The sequence below is a fragment of the Callospermophilus lateralis genome, chromosome X (genome assembly GCF_048772815.1).
Source record: "Callospermophilus lateralis isolate mCalLat2 chromosome X, mCalLat2.hap1, whole genome shotgun sequence".
In the NCBI taxonomy this organism is placed as follows: Eukaryota; Metazoa; Chordata; class Mammalia; order Rodentia; family Sciuridae; genus Callospermophilus; species Callospermophilus lateralis.
The window spans coordinates 42,041,855-42,060,900 of NC_135325.1; positions in this window are offsets into that span (position 1 = coordinate 42,041,855).

The window sequence follows — 19,046 nt, forward strand, 5'->3', positions numbered from 1 at the left end:
TAACCCTATCCCTAACACTAATTCTAACCCTAACCCTAAAATTAACCCTAAAACTCAACCTATCCCTAACCCTAACCATAACTGTAACCCTAACACAATCCCGAATCCGGACCCTAATACTAACCCTAACCCTATCCATAACCCTAACACTGAACCAAACTCCAACCCTAACCCTAACCATATTTCTAAACTTAATGTAACCTTATCCCTGACCCTAATCCAAAACGTCATGCAAACCCTAACCCTAATCCAAATACTAACCCTAAACAAACCCTAACCCTATCATTTACACTAACCCTAACCCTAACCAAAACACTAACACATCCCATAAACCTAACCCTAACACTAACCCAAAACCTAAACCTAAGCCTAACCCTAACCCTAAAGGTAACTTTAACCGAAAACCTAACATGAATCAAAACAGTAACCCTAAATGTTACCCTAACACTAAACCTAACTGTAACTGTAACCCTAACTCTAACCCTAACCCTACCTCTAACACTAATACTAACCCTAAACCTAACCTTAAACCTAACACGGAACATAACCCTAACCCAAACAGTAGCCCTAACACTAACCCTATCACTAACTTTAACACTAACTCTAACACTAACCTTAACCCTAAACCTAACCTAACACTAAACCTAGAACAATCCCTTACCCAAACCGTAACCCTAAACCTAACCTAACCCTAACGCTAACCCTAATTCTAAAACTAAACCTAACCATAACACTAACATGAATCCTATCCCTAACTCTAACACTAACCCTAAACATAACCATAATTCTATCCCTAACACTAACCATAAACTTTTCTCTAAACTAAACCTAACCCTAAACCTAACCCCAACCCTAAATCTAACATGAAACCTAACCCTAAACCTAACACTAATACTAAACCTAACCCTAACACAAACCTTCACACTAACCTTAAGCCTAACCATAACCATAACACTAACTTTAACCAGAACCCTAACACATAACCTAATGCTAACCGTAACTAAAACACTAACACAAAAACTAACCCTAACCAAAAACTAACACTAAACACTAATCTTAACCCTAATCGTAACCCTAAGAGTAACCCTAACTGTAACTCTAAACTTAACACTAACCGTAACACTAACCCTAACCCTAAGAGTGACCCTAAACCTAACCCTAACCCTAACACTAACCCTAATACTAACCCTAACACTAACCTTAACCCTAACCCTAGCATGAACCTAATCTGTAACCTTAACACTTACATTAACCCTAAACCTAACCCTAACACTAACCTGAAACCTAACCCTAATCCTAGCCCTAATTCATACCCTGACCATCAACCTAACACTAAACCTAATGCTAAGCCTAAAAGTAAACCTAATCTTAACTCTAACACAAATCCTAACCCTAACCCTATTCCTAACCCTAAAAATAAAAGTAAACTCAACTCTAACCCTAACTCTAACACTAACCTTAAACCTATACCTAAAACTAACACTAACCCTCAACCTAACACTAACTCTAAAGCTAAACCTAACCCTAATTCTCTCCATAACCCTAAAAGTAACACTATTTCTAAACCTAAACCTAAACGTAACACTAAACCTAACAATAATCCTATCCCTAACTCTAACCCTAACCTAATACAAACCCTAACAATAACCTTAACCCTAAAGCTAACCTAAACCTTACCCTAACCCTATTTCTAACACTAAACCTATCCCTAACACTAACATGAACCGTATCTCTAACCCTAACACTTACATTAACACTAAACCTAACCCTAACTCTAACCCAAAACCTAACTCTAAACCTAGCCCTAATCCTTATCCTGACCTTCAACCTAACACTACACCTAATGCTAAGCCTAAAAGTAAAACTAATCTTAACCCTAAAATAAATCCTAACCCTAAACCTATCCCTAACCCGAAAAATAAACGTAACCTAACTCTAACCCTAACTCTCACACTTACCCTACACCTATATCTAACACTATCACTAACCCTATACCTAACACTATCACTAACCCTAACCCTAACACTAACCCTAAAACTAAACCTAACCTTAATATTCTCCATAACCCTAAACCTAACACTAATTTTAAACCTAACTCTAAACCTAACACTAAACCTAACCATAACCCTAACCCTAACACTAATCCTAACCCTAACCATAACCCTAATCCTAACGCTAACCCTAACCATAATACAAACCCTAACAAAAACTTTAACCCTAAACCTAACCTAACCTTTACCCTAACCCTAATTCTAACACTAAGCCTAACCCTAACCCTAACACGAACACAAGCCCAAAACCTAATTCTATCCTTAACCCTAACCCTAACACTAACACTAACCCTAAAACTAACCCTAAACCTAGCCCTAACACTAACCATAACCCTAACCCTAACCCTAAACCTAAATGTAACTATAACTCTAACACTAGCCCTATACCTAAACTAATCCTAAATATAACTGTAACCCTAACCCTAACCCTTACAAAATCCTTAATCCTAAGCCTAACATTAACCCCAACACTAACCCTAAGACTAACCCAAACCCCAAACCTAACCCTAACACTAAACATAATCATAACCCTCACCTTATGCCTTAACCTAACCCTAACCCTAAAATAAACCCTAAACCTAAACCTATCCCTAATCCTAACAAAAAAATTAACTCTAACCCTAACCCTAAACTTAACCCTAACACTAACTCTAACCCTAACCCTAACCCTAAAACCAACCCTAACACTAAACACTACATTAATCCTAACCTTACACTAACAAAAAACCTAAAGCTAACCCTTACACTAAACCTAACCCTAACTCTAAAACTAATCTTAAGCCAAAACCTAAGCCTAACCGAAACACTAACCCTAATCCTTAAACTGAATCTAAACCTAACACAAACCCTAATCCTAACACTAACCCTAATCTAACCCTAAACTTATCCCTAGCCCTAACACAAATTCTAAAACTAGCACGATTCGTAGCATAACCATAACCCTAAGCCTAAACCCAACTCTAACATTAACACAAACTCTATCCCTAACCATAACATTTTAAATCTAAACCTAACTTTAAATCTAAACCTAACCCAAAACCTTACACTAACCCTAACCCTAACACTAATACTAACCATAAACCTAATCCTAACCCTAATTCTTACCCTAACTCTACCCTTAACCCTAACCCTAACACTAACCCTAACTCTAAACCTAACACTAACCCGAAACCTACACCTAAACCTAAGCCTAACCCTCACACTAAACCTAATTCTAACCCTAACCCTTACACTAACCCTAATCCTAACTTTAACTCTAACACTAAACTGAACCCTAACCCAAAACCTAACCCTAACAGTAACCATGACCCTAAACCTAATGATAACCTTAACTCTAACCATAATAAAACCAGAGCTGTACACCAAACCCTAAAACAAACCCTAAACCAAAACTTAAACCTAAAAATAATCCAACACAAACACTAAACCTTACCTACCCCTAACACTAACCCTAAAACTAATCCTAACACTAAGCCCTACCCTAACCCTAATCCTAACCATAACAGTAACACTTATCCTAACGCTAACCCTAGCCCTAACTCTAACCCTTATCCTCTCCATAACCCTAACATTAAACCTAAACCTATTTTTAACCCTAACACTATCCCTAACCCTAACCTTAGCCTTAAACCTAACACTAACTTTAAATCTAAGCTTAACACTAAACCTAACCATAAACATAACCTGAACCCTAACTCTCACCCTGACAATAATTCTAAACATAACCCTAACCCTAACCCTAACGCTAACCCTAAACCTAAACCTAACCCTAAATCTAAACTTAACCGAAACCCTAACCGTAACACTGACCCTAACCTAACCCTAACCCTAACCCGAATCCTTACTGTACCATAACCCTAACCTTAACCCTAAACCTAAAACAAACCCTAGCCCTTACCCTAACATTAACCCTAAATCTAAACCTAACCCTAACAATTACACTAACCCTAAACCTAACTCTAATTTTAATCATAACCATAACCGTGACCCTAAAACAAACTCTAATTCTAACCCTAACTCTAACCCTAAACCTAATCCTAACCCTAATCCTTCCACTAACCCTAACCCTAAACCTAACCCTAACACTAAATCTAACTGTAACCTTAAACTAACACTTACATAAACCATAACTCTTACTCTAGCTCTACAAACCCTAACAAAATACAAAACCTAACCATAACCCTAATACTAATCCTAACCCTAACCCTAAAACTAATGCTAAAACTAAACCTAGCCCTAACCCTAATCCCAACTCTAAGCCTAACACAAACCTGATCCATTACCCTAACACTAACCGTAACCCTATTGCTAACACTAACACTGAAGCAAACTCCAATGGTGACCCTAAACCTATTCCTAACCATAACGTAACCTTATCCCTAACCCTAACCCAAAATCTCATGCAAACCCTAACCCTAACCCTAACACTAATCCTAAACACAACCCTAACCCTAACCCTTACACTAACCTTAACGCTAACCTAACCATGACACTAAGTATAACTGTAACCCTAAACAAATCCCTACCACATAGCATAACCTTAACCAAAACACTAACATTAACCCAAAACCTAACCCTAAAGCTAACCCTAACCCTAATGCCTACCTTAACACTATCCCTAACACAAATCGTAACACTAACCCTAAATGTAAACCTAACACTAAACCTAAACATAACTCTAACCCTAACCCTTTCCCTAACACTAACCCTAACTCTAGACATAACACTAAAACTAACACTGAACATAATCCTAACCTTAACTGTAACCCTAAGGCTAACCATAAAACTAACTTTAACACTAAGCCTAACACTAACCGTAACCCTACCCTAACCCTAAACCAAATGCTAGCACAAACCCTTACCCAAACCATAACCCTAAACTTAACATAACCCTGACGGTGACCTTAATTCTAACACTAACCCTAACCCTAACCCTAACATGAATCCTATCCCTAACCCTAACACTAACAGTGAACATAACCATAATCCTAGCTCTAACACTAACCATAACCTTTTCTCTAACACTAAATCTAATCCAAACCTAACCCTAGCCCTAACCCTAGCACAAACCCTAACCCTAAACCTAACACTAACAATAAACCTAACTCTATCCCTAACCTTCACACTAACCTTAACCATAACCCTTACCATAACACTAACTGTAACCAAAACCGTAACACATAGCCTAATGCCAACCCTAACCCTAACGCTAACACTAAAACTAATCCTAACCATAAAACTAACCCAATCCTGAGGCTAATCTTAACCCTAACCCTAACATGAATCATAAACTTAAACCTTATCTTTACACTAACAGCAACCCTCACCATAATCCTAACCATAAAACTAAACCTAACCTTAACCTTAACCCTAACCAAAAACCTAACCGTAACCCTAACAATAAATTTAAACCTAACCCTAAAACTAATCCTAATACTAACACTATTCCTAACCCTAACACAAATTTTATGTGTAACCCTAACTCTTACCTTTACCCTAAACCTAACCCTAACATTAACCCTAAACCTAGCCCTAACATTAACCCTAAACCTAAACCTAAACCTAGTCCTAACCTTTACCCTGACCTTCAACCTAACACTAAACCTAATGTTAAGCCTAAAAGTAAACCTCATTCTAACCGTAACACAAATCGTAACCCTAACCCTAACTCTAACATTAACACTAACCCTAATGCGAAGTTTAACACTAAGCCAAACCCAAAACCTAAACCTAATGGTAATTTTAACCATAACCTTAACACTAACCCTTAACCTAAACCTAATCCTCAAACAAAATCTAACCCTTAACCTAATCCTAATCCTAACACAAACCCTATCTCTAACACTAACCCTAACCCTAACACTAACTCAAACCCTAATTTTAAACATAACCCTAACCCTAACACTAACACTAACCCTAACACTAACTCTAAACCTAACCATAACAATAACCCTAACCAAACACTAACCCTAACCCTAACCTAACACAAACCCTAACAGTAACCCTAGCTCTAAACCTAACCTTAGCCCAAAATCTATCCCTAAACCTAACACTAACCCTAACCCTAAAAGATATATAAATCTAAGGCAAACCCTAACCCTAACTCTAGCCCTAATTAACCCTAACCCTATCCCTGACATTAACCTGAATATTAATGGAAAATACAAACCTAATCCTAATCCTAACACTAACATTATCACAAACCCTAACCCTATCCCTAACACTAATCCTAATCCTAAAACTAAACTTAACACTAACACGAATTCTAACCGTACACCTAACCCTAAAACTAACACTTACCCTAAACCTAAACTTAACCCTAACCCTAACACTAAACCTAACACCAAATTTAACACTAACTCTAACCGTAATCCTAACCCTAACTCTAAAACTAACCCTGACCCAAATCCTAAACATAACCCTAACCCTAATATAAACCCTCTTCTTAAACCTAATACTAACCCTAACCAGTACCTTAAAACTAACCTTAAACCTATCCTAATCCTAATAAAAGTCTAACACTAAGGTAACACTAACCTTAATCCTAACCCTAGCCCTAACACTAACTGTAAACATAACCTTAGTCCTAACCCTAACACTTACCCTAACCCTAACACCCTAACCCTAACCCTAACACTATCCTAAACCTAACACTAAACCTATCACTAAACCTAACCCTATCCCTAACTCTAACCCTAACTCTAACTGTAACCATAACCCTACCCGAAGCCTAACCCTAGCATAAAACCCTTAAACTAACCCTAAGCCTAAAGCTAAACCTAACTTAATACTAACACTAAAATAAGCCAAACCCCAACCCGAACTCTAACACTAATCCTAATTGTAACTCATAACTTAAACCTAACCCTAACGCTAACACTAACACCAACACTTAACTTCAACCTAAAGCAAACACTAACCATAAAACTATGCCAAACCATAACCCTAACCCTAAACATAACACTAAACCTAACTCTAACCCTAACCCTAAACCTAAACCTAACACTAACCCTAAACATAACACTAACCTTAACACTAACCCTAAACCTGATAGTAACTGTAACCCTAACCCTAACACTAACCTTAACACAAATACTAACCCTAACCTAACCCTAACCCTAACCTGAAACTCACTCGAATCCTAAACCTAAAACCTTTACCCTAACACTAACACTCAACCAAAACCTAACCCTAACCTATACCCTAAATCTCACCTTTACACAAACCCTAACACTTATTGTAATGCTAACCTAACTCTAATCCTAAACATAAACATAACACGAATCCTAACCATAACAATAACCCTAACTAAAATCCTAAACCTAACAAAAACCCTAACCCTAAACCTAAACCTAATATTAACACTAAACCTAACCCTAACCCTAACCATAACATTAAAACAAACCCTAAACCTAACCATAACACTATCCCTAAACCTTACCCTAATCCTTACACTAACGCTAAACCTAATCCTAACCCTAACCCTAACAATTACCGTAAATCTTTCCCTAACACTAACATTAATCCTATCCCTAACACTAACACTAAAACTAAGCCTAACACGAACCCTAACCCAAACCTTAAACCTAAACCTAACCTATCCGTACCATAACGTTTACCTAACCCTAACATTAAAACTATAACTAACACTAACACTAACCCTAACACTAACCCTAAACTAAACTTAAAACAAACCATAACCCAAACCCTAAACCTATCATTAACCCTAACCCTACACCTAACCGAAAACCTGATATTAACCCTAACCCTAACACTAATCCTAGCACAAACCCTAACAGTAAACCTAACCCTAAGCCTAAGCCTAACCTGAACACTAACCCCTACCCTAAATCTAACCCTACAACCAACTCCAACCCCAATCCTAAAGCTAACCTAACCCTAAGCCAAAATGTAAATCTTTCCTGAATTCTAAACTTAACCATAACCCTAACCCTAAACCTAACACAAACCCTAACCCAAACCATAACACTAACCTTAAACTAACCCAAATTCTATACCTAATACTAACTCTAACCCTTACCTGAAACCTAACACTGACACGAACTGTAACCCTAAACCTAACCCTAACAATTACACTAACCTAAACCTAACCATAACCATAAACCTAACATGAAGCCTAACTCTAACCCTAACCGTATTCCTGACACTAACCCTAAACCCTAAGCCTAGCACTAACCCTAATCCTAACCTTAACCGTAACCCTTATACTAATCCCAAACATAACCCTAACTGTAAATTGAACACTAATCCTATCCGTAACCCTAACCCTAAACCTAACTCTAACAAAAATACTAATCCTAATCCTCACGCTAAAACAAACACTAACCCTAACTGTAACACTAAACCTAACACTAACCCTAACCCTATCCGTAACTCAGAAACTACCCCTAACCATAACCATAACCCTAACCATAACCCTTATCTAACACTAAACGTAACCCTAACCCGAAACATAACACTGACGCTAAACCTAACCCTAAACCTACCACTAAACCTAAACCTAACATTAACCCTAACACTATCCATAACACTAACCATATCCCTAACCCAAACCTAACACTAACCCTAACCCTAACCTTAACACTAACGCTAACACTAACCCTATACCTAACTGAAACACAAACCCCAACCCTCACCCTAACACTAACTTGTACCATAAACCTACCACTAACTCTAACAGTAACCCTAACCCTAATCTTAAACCTAAATCTAACCTAACAGAAACCCTTACCTTAACCCTAACCCTAACCTAACCCAAACCCTAACCCTAACCAGAATCCTGACCATAACCATAAACTTAAACCTAAACCTAACCCTAAAAACAAATCCTAAACATCACCCGAACACTAACCCTAAAGCTAACACTAACCCTAACCCTTACAATGATCCTATCCCTAACACTATTTCTAACACTAACCTAACACTAACACTAAAACAAACCCTAATTTAACACTAAAACTAACCCTGAACCTCACCCTAACCCTAATGCGTACACTAAACCTAACCCTAACCCTAACCCTAACTGTAACACTTACCCTAATCCTAACCCTAACACTTATCCTAAACCTAGACCTAACACTAACACTAACCCTAAGCCTAACACGGACACTAAATCTAACACTAAATCTACTATAACTGTATCCCTAACACAAACCCACCAACAACCCAAACCCTAACCCTAACCCAAACTCCAACCCTAACACTAACCAAAACCCCAACATTAACCCTAAAGCTAATCCTAACCATAACCCTAACCTTAAGTTTAACCCTACCACTAAACTTAACAAAAACTCTAACCCTAGCCGTAACCATATACTAACCTTTACCCTAACCCTAAAGTTCACACTAACCCTAACTCTATCCCTAAGCATAACCCTAAACTTAATAGAACTAAACCTAACCCAAAACCCAACCCGAACCATAAAAGTACCACTAACCCTAACTCTAACCCTAACACTAACCCTAAACATAACCCTTACCGTAACTCTAACCCTAACCGTAACCATAACCCGAACCCCAAACCTAACCCCAACCCTAACACAAACCCTAACCAAAACCATAACCTGACCCTAACACAAAACCTAAATCTAACCCTAACCCTAACCCTAAATCTAACCCTAACCATTACACTAACATGAACCCTAACCCTAAAGCTAACACTAACCCTAAACTTAACCGTAAACATAACCCTTACACTAATCCTACTCCTAACTCTAACCCTTACACTAACTCTAACCGTAACTCTAACCCTAACCTTAACATTAACCCTAACCCTAACCAAAACACTAATCGTATCTTTAATACTAACTTTAACCCTTACCCTAACCCTAAATATAACCCTAACAAAATCCCAACTGTAAACCTATTCCTAATACAACCCTAATCCGAATTGTAACCATAATTGTAAACCTAACCCAACCCAAACCCTAAAACAAACCCTAACCCTAACACTAACCCTACACCTAACCTTAACCCTATCCTTTACACTAACCCTAACACTAACACTAATCGTCACCTTAACCTTAACATTAAAACAAACCCTAAACTAACACTAACCCTAAAACTAAACCTAAACCTAACCTTACACCAACCCTAACCCTAACCCTAACCCTAATATTAACTCTAACCATAACCTTAACCCTAACACTTACCCTAACCTTAACCAAACTCTAAAACTTACCCTAAAACTAAGCCTAACCCTAACACTAACCGTAACCCTAAACCCAAACCTAATTCTAACCATAACACAAACCCTAATCCTAAATCTAACATTAACCCTAATATTACCCTTAAACCTATCCTTAACTCTAACCCTAACAGTAACCCTAACACAAACCCTATCCCGAAAACTTACCCTAACAATACCCTAAACCTAACCCTAAAACTTGACCTTACACTCACCCTAACCCTAACTCTAACACTAACTGTAACTCCAACCCTAACCCTAATACTTTCTCTAACTCTAACCTTAACCCTAAACCTAACACTAAACCTAACCTTAAGCCTAACACTAACACTAACCCTAAGCCTAACCCTAACCATAACCCTAACCCTCAAACTTAAACTAACCATAACACAAACCTTAACACTAACCCTAAGCATAACCCAATCCAAACATTAACCTAATCCTAACCCTAACCCTAACACTAATGCAAACCCCAAACCTAACCCTAATGGTAAACCTAACTTTAACCCTAACCCTACGCCTAACCCTAACTCTAATCCTAACCCTCACATTAACCTTAATTCTAACCTTAACCCTTACACTAACCCTAAATCTAACTTTAAACCTAACACTAATCCTAACCCTTACCCTAACCCTAACACTAACTATGAAAGTAAAGCTAACACTAATCATAACTCTAAACCTAACCCTAAGCTGAACCGTAACCCTATCCCACACACTAAAACTAAACCTAACACAAACCCTAACCCAAAACTTAACCCTAAACATAACCTATCCCTAACAATAACCCTTACCTAACCCTAAAACTAAACCAAACATTAACACTAACACTAGCACTAACACTAAATCTAACATAACCCTAACACAAACCCTAACCCAAATGATAAACCTATCACAAACATTAACACTAAACCTAAAACTACACCTAACATTAACCCTAACTGTAACTTTAACCCTAACACAAACCCTAACACTAAGACTAACCCTAACCCTAACATTAACACCAACCCTTACACTAACCCTAAACCTAACTCTAACTGTTATCCTATTCATAACCCTAACAATAACCCTAAAACTATCTTTAACCCTAAGACTATCCCTATTCTCCCATAAGTCTAACATTAAGCCTAACACTGTACCTAAACCTAAATGTAACAAGAACCCTAACCCTCACCCTAAAACCCTAACTCTAACGCTAAACCTAATCATAATACTAACCTTAACCCAAGCCTTAACCCTAAATCTAACCCTTACAGAAACTGTAACCATAACCCTCACCCTAACTTCACACTAATTCTAACCCTAACCCAAATCCTAACCATAACTTTAACCCTAACCCTAACACAAACCCTAACCCTAAACTTCACACTACCCCTAAAACAAACACTAACCCTAACCCTAAAACAACTCTAAACCTAACCATAAATGTAACCCTAACCCTAAACCTAACAAGAACACTAACACGAACCCTAATCCTAATCCTAACCCTAAATCTAACCCTAACCCTCACAATAAATCTAATTCTATCTCTAACCCTTACACTTACAATAAACCTAACTTTAACCCTAACACTAACCCTAAACTTAACTTTAACTCTAACAAAAATCCTAATCCTAAACCTAACACTAACCTTAACAGTAACCCTGACCCTAAACCTACCACTAAACTTAATTCTAACCCTAAACCTATCCCGAACAGTAACCCTAACCCTAAGGCTAAACCTAACTCTAATACTAACCCTAACACAAACATAACACTAAACTTAACCTAACACTAACCCTAACCCTTACCTAACCCTAACTCTTACCCTAACCCCAAACCTAACTTTATACATAACACTAACCCTAAGCCTAACCCTAACAGTAATACTAAACTTAAGCCTTACTATAACCCTAATCCTAATCGTTACCATAACCCTAACCCCAACTCTAACCCTAACCCTATCTTTAACACAAACCAAAACCCTAAACTAACCCTAAACTTAATACAAACCCTAACCCTATTCCTAACCTAACGCTAACACAAACCCTAATCCTAAACGTTTACGTAACCCTAATCTGAACCATAACACGAACCCTAATCCAAAAACTAACACTAATCCTGGACCTAAAAGTAAACATAAACTTTACATTTACTAAACCTAACACTAACACTAACCCTAACCCTAACACTAACACTAACTTTAACCATAACTGTCGGAGACCAGCTCCAACAAGGGGTCTCAGGAGACGAACGGATGGTGAGGAGTCGGCGAAAGAGGGGTGGAGAAACAACACAGACACCAAAGTGCAGGTGTTGATCCCAATTTTTACTTGTGAAGTTGATCATATATACTTTTCATTTTGGCAGGCTCACAGTACTTTGTGGTTACAAAACAGGAATCATTATTTAAAGAAACAAAATATTACCTAGCTACAATCAGAATAGAAGAATGTATCTTGGCTTATGCATAAGCAAACATTTGTATTTTCAGTTCGTGTTTTGCTTTGAGCTGTTTCTGCTTAGTTAACTTTTAATAATAGTTACAAATGTCCCAAACTATTGGCCTATACCTTGACTATTCTTTCTTGACTTACTGACTGGAACCGGTGCCATGGCTATGGCAAGTGGTTGACTTGTTATTAATTTTAATCAAACAAGAGTAAGAGCACAAACCATTGTGCACAGGAACAAGAACAAGTTGCCCAGTACTAAGCACTAATCTGTCTTCTTAACATTAGTTTTTCTTCTCTAGATTTTAATTTAATTTCTCAAAAACTTCCTTGACAGGAATACAGGGAGTTTTTCATTAGACATTAACAATTTACACTCCACAGCTGAATCATTGCATTTAGAGCAAACAGATCCATTCTTTAGAAGTAGTTGCATTAATTGGGAAAGTCATGTTTTTTCCTTCATACTCAATGGTCATATGAGAAGTCACAACTATACTTATTAAAGGAATACAAAAACAAATTAGCCCATTCCCAGAAACATACTGCGCTCCTCCAGAGGATGGAAGCCTTGCACCATCCACCTCAGTAGGGCCTTGCCATTGCCTGAGTCAGGGGAGGGGCACAGCATTTCCCCCTTTTTTATTTTTTAATTTGAGGTGTTCGATTTGGATGGAGATGTTTCTGATTGATTTCCAGACAAGTCTGAAGAGGACTGGAAGAATGAGACAAACAAGAACAATGAATAAAAAGCCAAAACCAATATTAATCATATATGACCCACCAAGTACTATTGGAAATAGTTTTTTGTACATTTTTGTATAAATCTGCAGCAAAATCAGCTGTAGAGTCAGTAGATAAATAAGCCTTACTTATATATTTTACTTGTTGTTGTAAATCTTGTATATTGGGGCCTATTTCAGTTTTATTCCAGATCCCTAATAAATGAGTTTGTACTTGATTCCATCCATATTTAGTTTGATTATATTTTAAGGGAGTAACACAGATCCATTTGAAATTAGCATGACATTTGGTTGTCATTTGAGTTTTTATGTTTTGAATCTGGTTTCCTACATATAATAAAGCTTCCTCTAAGGCATTAATTCGGGCCTCCAATTTCTTATCTATTTTTTCTTGAATAGCTAATGCTAATGACACATTATGAGATAAATCATTAACATGATGAGCAGTATGAATTTCTTTAACTAAAGCTGTAGTAGATAAAGCTAAAGAAGTAATAATTCCTATTAATGCTGTAATTCCTAAAATTAATGTTGCAACAAATCGCTTAGGTCTAATTAATTCATTAAATTTTTTAAGAATTTGTGACCCTTCATCATCATACCAATCATCATTAAGAAGGACAGGAATCATTACATAGGAAGGCTGATGTATAATTATAAAAGTAGTGTAGTTTTTTGGAAGATTAGCATGTATACAATTAGTTAACATACATTGATCACAGGAAATAGAATAAACACTATTATTACGATTAATTGTCAAGGTATTATTATTACCTACTAAAATAGCATGAGGAGCATTAATGCAAGCACGAATATTGAAAGGTTCTGGAGTTTTACCAGGTCTGGTTAAAAGAACCATATTAGTAGCTGCTATTAATCTAAAGAGATCTGGGAAGTATGAAACCTTTCCATTAGGGAGCTCACTCTGAAATATGGGAGTGACCCAACCAGGTGAGAACCATCTATGAATAGGAGAACTTGTATACATTCCTTCAGTAAGATTAAATTTTTGAGATTTAGTCTTAAAATAATTTTTATAATCAAAATGAGGGGCAGAAGCAGACCAGTCATAGATCTTAACATCTGAAGACTTAGGCTGAAAGACTTGTGCACTTTGTATAAATCCACATTGAAACCAATGAGGAAATTCTTCCCAAGGATCAATCATATTATTCCAATAAAAATCTTTTTTGTTATTCTTTAATCCACATGGATCAATGGCTTCAGGTAATGTTTTATTAACATAGGTTTCATTAACTATATAATATCCTAAAGAAACCATTTCGAGGAGCCAAAGGCTCCTCTTTTTATTATCCATGTCTGGGAAGCCAGGAGGGCAATCAGTAAAATATTGTCTATAATTAATAGGCATACATCCTTGAGGGATGAATTTATTATCAGTAGCAAAGAAAATAGGAGTCTCTTCTATTAAACCCTTGAAATTAATATTATAGGACATCTTATGAGGAATAAGGGAATCAGAAATCCCTCCTAACAAATCAGGATTATCAGTAAACACCTTAATATTAAGTTTTCCCCAATCAGTAACTCTTAAAAGAGGAGGATCAGGAAAATAAGCCCAATAAGATTGATTAGCAGAAATCAGTGATACCTGACAGGATAAGAGTGCTAGCATAGCAAGAAACACTTTTTCAGGAGAAGCAGAGGCACCTTGGCTAACAACCAAGTTTTGTGCCTGACTGGTCAGATGTTTTATTTGACCCCAGGAAGGTAATTTTGATGTCAATGTTGTTCGTGCCTGTCGAGGGGGATGAAGGTGAAGATTAGTCATGTCCTCGGCAAGTTCTTCATCCTGGGTCGATGGCATCCTTGGGTATGGCTTGGGGAGGAACCTCCGCCTGCGATATGGGTGAGTCATAATGTCTGATGAGTCGATCTGGAATCCACAAAGGTGAAGTAGCGTCCTGTGGAAACACACAAGCATATCCTCGACCCGATGTTAAGAGAATATCAGGTCCTTTCCACTGTCCAGTAAGAAGATCTTTCCATTTAACTAAAGGTTTTTGCGTTACTGTTTGCTCAGACCAATGACGTTGCATTGGAGTTAATTTAGAATCATTTACATTTAAATGATTAATAACAAATAGAGCATGTTGAAGAATTTGATGAGGAGAGCTATAATGTAGTTCCCCCTCTTTTAATTTATTAATTTGAGATTTTAAGGTCTGATGAGCTCTTTCCACTATGGCTTGTCCTTGTGGGTTATAGGGGATGCCTGTGGAATGAACTATGTTAAGTGTCTGACACAGGTGTTTAAAGGTTTTTGAAATATAAGCAGGAGCATTGTCTGTCTTAATATGAAGAGGTAATCCCATATATGCAAAGGAGGCAAAAAGATGTTGGGCAATATCCTTATAAGCTTCTCCAGTACGTGCTGTAGCAAAAATAACATGTGAGAAAGTATCCACACAAACATGAACAAAAGATAACTTTCCAAACTCTTGAATATGAGTAACATCCATCTGCCACAATTTGTTAGGTAATAAACCCCTAGGGTTGACACCCATCTGTGGAGAAGGAAAGTGAGTAGGACAGATTTGACATTGTTTAACAATTTGTCTAGCTTGTTCTTTAGTTATATGAAACTGTGCTCTAAGAGCAGCAGAATTTTGATGATGTAATTGATGATCTTTAGTAGCTTGTTCAATAACGTTATAAACAGTCCTAGTTAATAAATCAGCTTTAGCATTTCCTGCCACTAAAGGTCCAGGTAAGTTAGAATGTCCTCTAATATGTCCAATAAAAAATTTATAGGATCTCTGTAATATTAATTTTGTAACTTTTGTAATATATTAATAATTGATGAATGAGAGGGACAAAGAAGATGTTTCTATGGCTGGAAAGAGATTAACTATATATTGGGAATCAGTATAAAGATTAAAAGGCTGTGTAACCTTTTCAAAAGCAGTTATAATAGCAATTAATTCCGTCCTTTGAGCAGAGGTTTCAGTTGTTTGTTGAACTATTGGCTCTTGGTCATCTATAATAGTAACAGCTATTCCATTAGAGGATCCATCTGTAAAAATTAGAGAAGCCTGATCGAGGGGCACATGAGAAAAGTTTTTAGGAAAAATAGTATTTACCTTAGTCATAAAATGTAGTAATGGGTGGTTAGGCAAATGAAACAATATTTCTCCATAGAATCCCTGTAATGCCATTCATCATTAACATTTAATAAGAAATCTAATTGTTCCTTTTTATATGGAATAATAATGGAGGATGGATCTTGTCCAAAGAGCTCTCTACTTCAAAGTCTACCTTTACAAATTAATAATGACACCTGGGTGGGATATGAAATATTAATCTTTTTTGGAGTAGAAGGCAAATGAATCCATTCTAAAGGATCATCCTGCCATAGGCATCCAGTAGGAGTGTGTGAAGTCTGTAAGATTATTAACATCCAGGGCTTATTGTAGTCTATTTGTTGTAAATAATGATCTGAAATAGCCTTCTCCACCTTAAATAAAGCCTTCTTTCCCTCAGGAGATAATTGTCTAGGTGAATTTGGATTTGAATCTCCCTGTAAAATTCAAATAAAGGTTTAAGGTCAGCAGTGGTTAATTTTAAGTAAGGCCTAATCCAATTAATATCCCCAAGAAGTTTTGAAAATCATTTAAAGTATGTAAAGAATCAATCCTAATCTGTATTTTTTGAGAAGTTATATTGTTGGAATTAATTAATCTTCCTAGGTAAGAAAAAGGAGCCTGAGTTTGAATTTTATCAGGAGCAATTTTTAATCCCCAGTCTTGTAAACTTGTAATCATAAAATTAAGTATTTGTTGGAGTATCAAATAATCAGCATGAGCTAATAAAATATCATCCATATAATGAATTATATATCCAGATGGAAACTTACTTCTCGTGGAGACTAAGGCTGCATCAACAAACTTTTGTCATAAGGTGGGGCTATTTTTCATTCCCTGAGGCAAAACTTTCCATTGAAAGGTCTTTGTAAATTAGAAGATGGTAAACTAAAAGCAAAACGTTTACAATCCTGTTTTGCAAGAGGAATAGTAAAAAAACAGTCCTGTAGATCTATAACTGCAAGATATTGTCCTTTGGTATAGCCACAGGAGAAGGGAGGCCTGATTGTAGAGCTCCCATGGTTTCCATAGTTTTGTTAATAGCTCTTAAATCCTGTAGGAGTCTCCATTTGCCATATTTCTTTTTTATAACAAAAATAGGAGTATTCCAAGGACTAGTAGATGGTTTTATATGTCCCAACTCTAATTGCTCTTTAACTAGATGAGAGGCAGCATCCAGTTTTTCCTGAGTTAAGGGCCACTGATCCACCCAAACAGGGTTGTTGGAATTCCAAACAATAGGATCAGCCTCTTTAAGGACAGTGGCCCCTAAGAAAAAGGCTGTTTTGAAATCTGAGGTATATCATTTGTCAGAACAACATTAAATTGTTGTAAAATGTCTCATCCCCATAAAGTAAAAGGCAAAGAGGGGATGACATAAGGCTGAAAAGTCCCAGTTTTTTCTTCACATTGCCAATGTAATATTTGTGTACTCTTGGCAACATTGAAGGCAAGTCCCAATCTTATAAGAGTAGAAGGAGACTTACTAGTGGGCCAAGAAGGAGGCCAGTCTTTTCCAGCTATAAAAGAAACATCAGCTCCTGTATCCAAAATACCTTTTATTTGTAAACCTTCCACAGAAATATATTTCATAGGTCTAGATTGTTTAATCTTTTGTATCCATGCAACAACATTACTATAACCAAAACCTTGATCTCCTCTATTACTTTTAAGTACAGTATTAGGATTGTTTAAATAAGGAATAATTAAAATTTGTGCAATTTTTTGCTGAGGTCTAATTTGAACAGTTTTAACTGGAGGTTGAATTATAACTTTAATTTCTCCCTGGAAATCTGAATCAATAATACCTGGCAAGATAAAAATGCCTTGGGAAGATAGAGAACTTTTTCCTAATATTAGACCAAAATAGCCTTGGGGAAGAGGTCCATAGACCCCAGTTGGAATCAAAGTAACTTCAGAATCTGGAGTAAGTATAGCATGAACTGAAGAGGGCAAGTCTAATCCTGCACTTCCTGGAGTTGCTCGGGCCAAGTCGCTAATTGAGAGCCCACGAAAGAAGGGATTTGTCTGGGAAAGCCCCTGTTGTTTTGTGGGGCCCGGGGGGAGCCCCATTGCCCGTTTTTTGATTCCGTTGGATTCTGAGAAGTAGGGACTATAGGGTTTCCATCCTTGTCAAATTTTGATCTACAATCTTTGGCCCAATGAAAGCCTTTATGACACCTGGGGCAGGGAATTTTTGGAGGATTATTTTGTATAAAAGGATTTTTATTAGATAGCTTATTTGGGCAATCACGACTAAAATGTCCTGTTTGTCCACAAGAAAAACATTGACCTTTAATATTAGGGGTATTATTTTTTGAAGGAAAATTTTTATTGTTATTTTTAGTACTATAACCCTTTAAAAACTGTGAGTAAGTCTTGCCTTGTAATGCAGCAGCAATAGCAATCCCCTGAATATGGGCTGGAGTAGAATCCATGCATATACGAATAAAATCAGATAAAGACCCTGTTTTTCTAATGGGTCCAAGTAAAGCTTGACAAGTGGGATT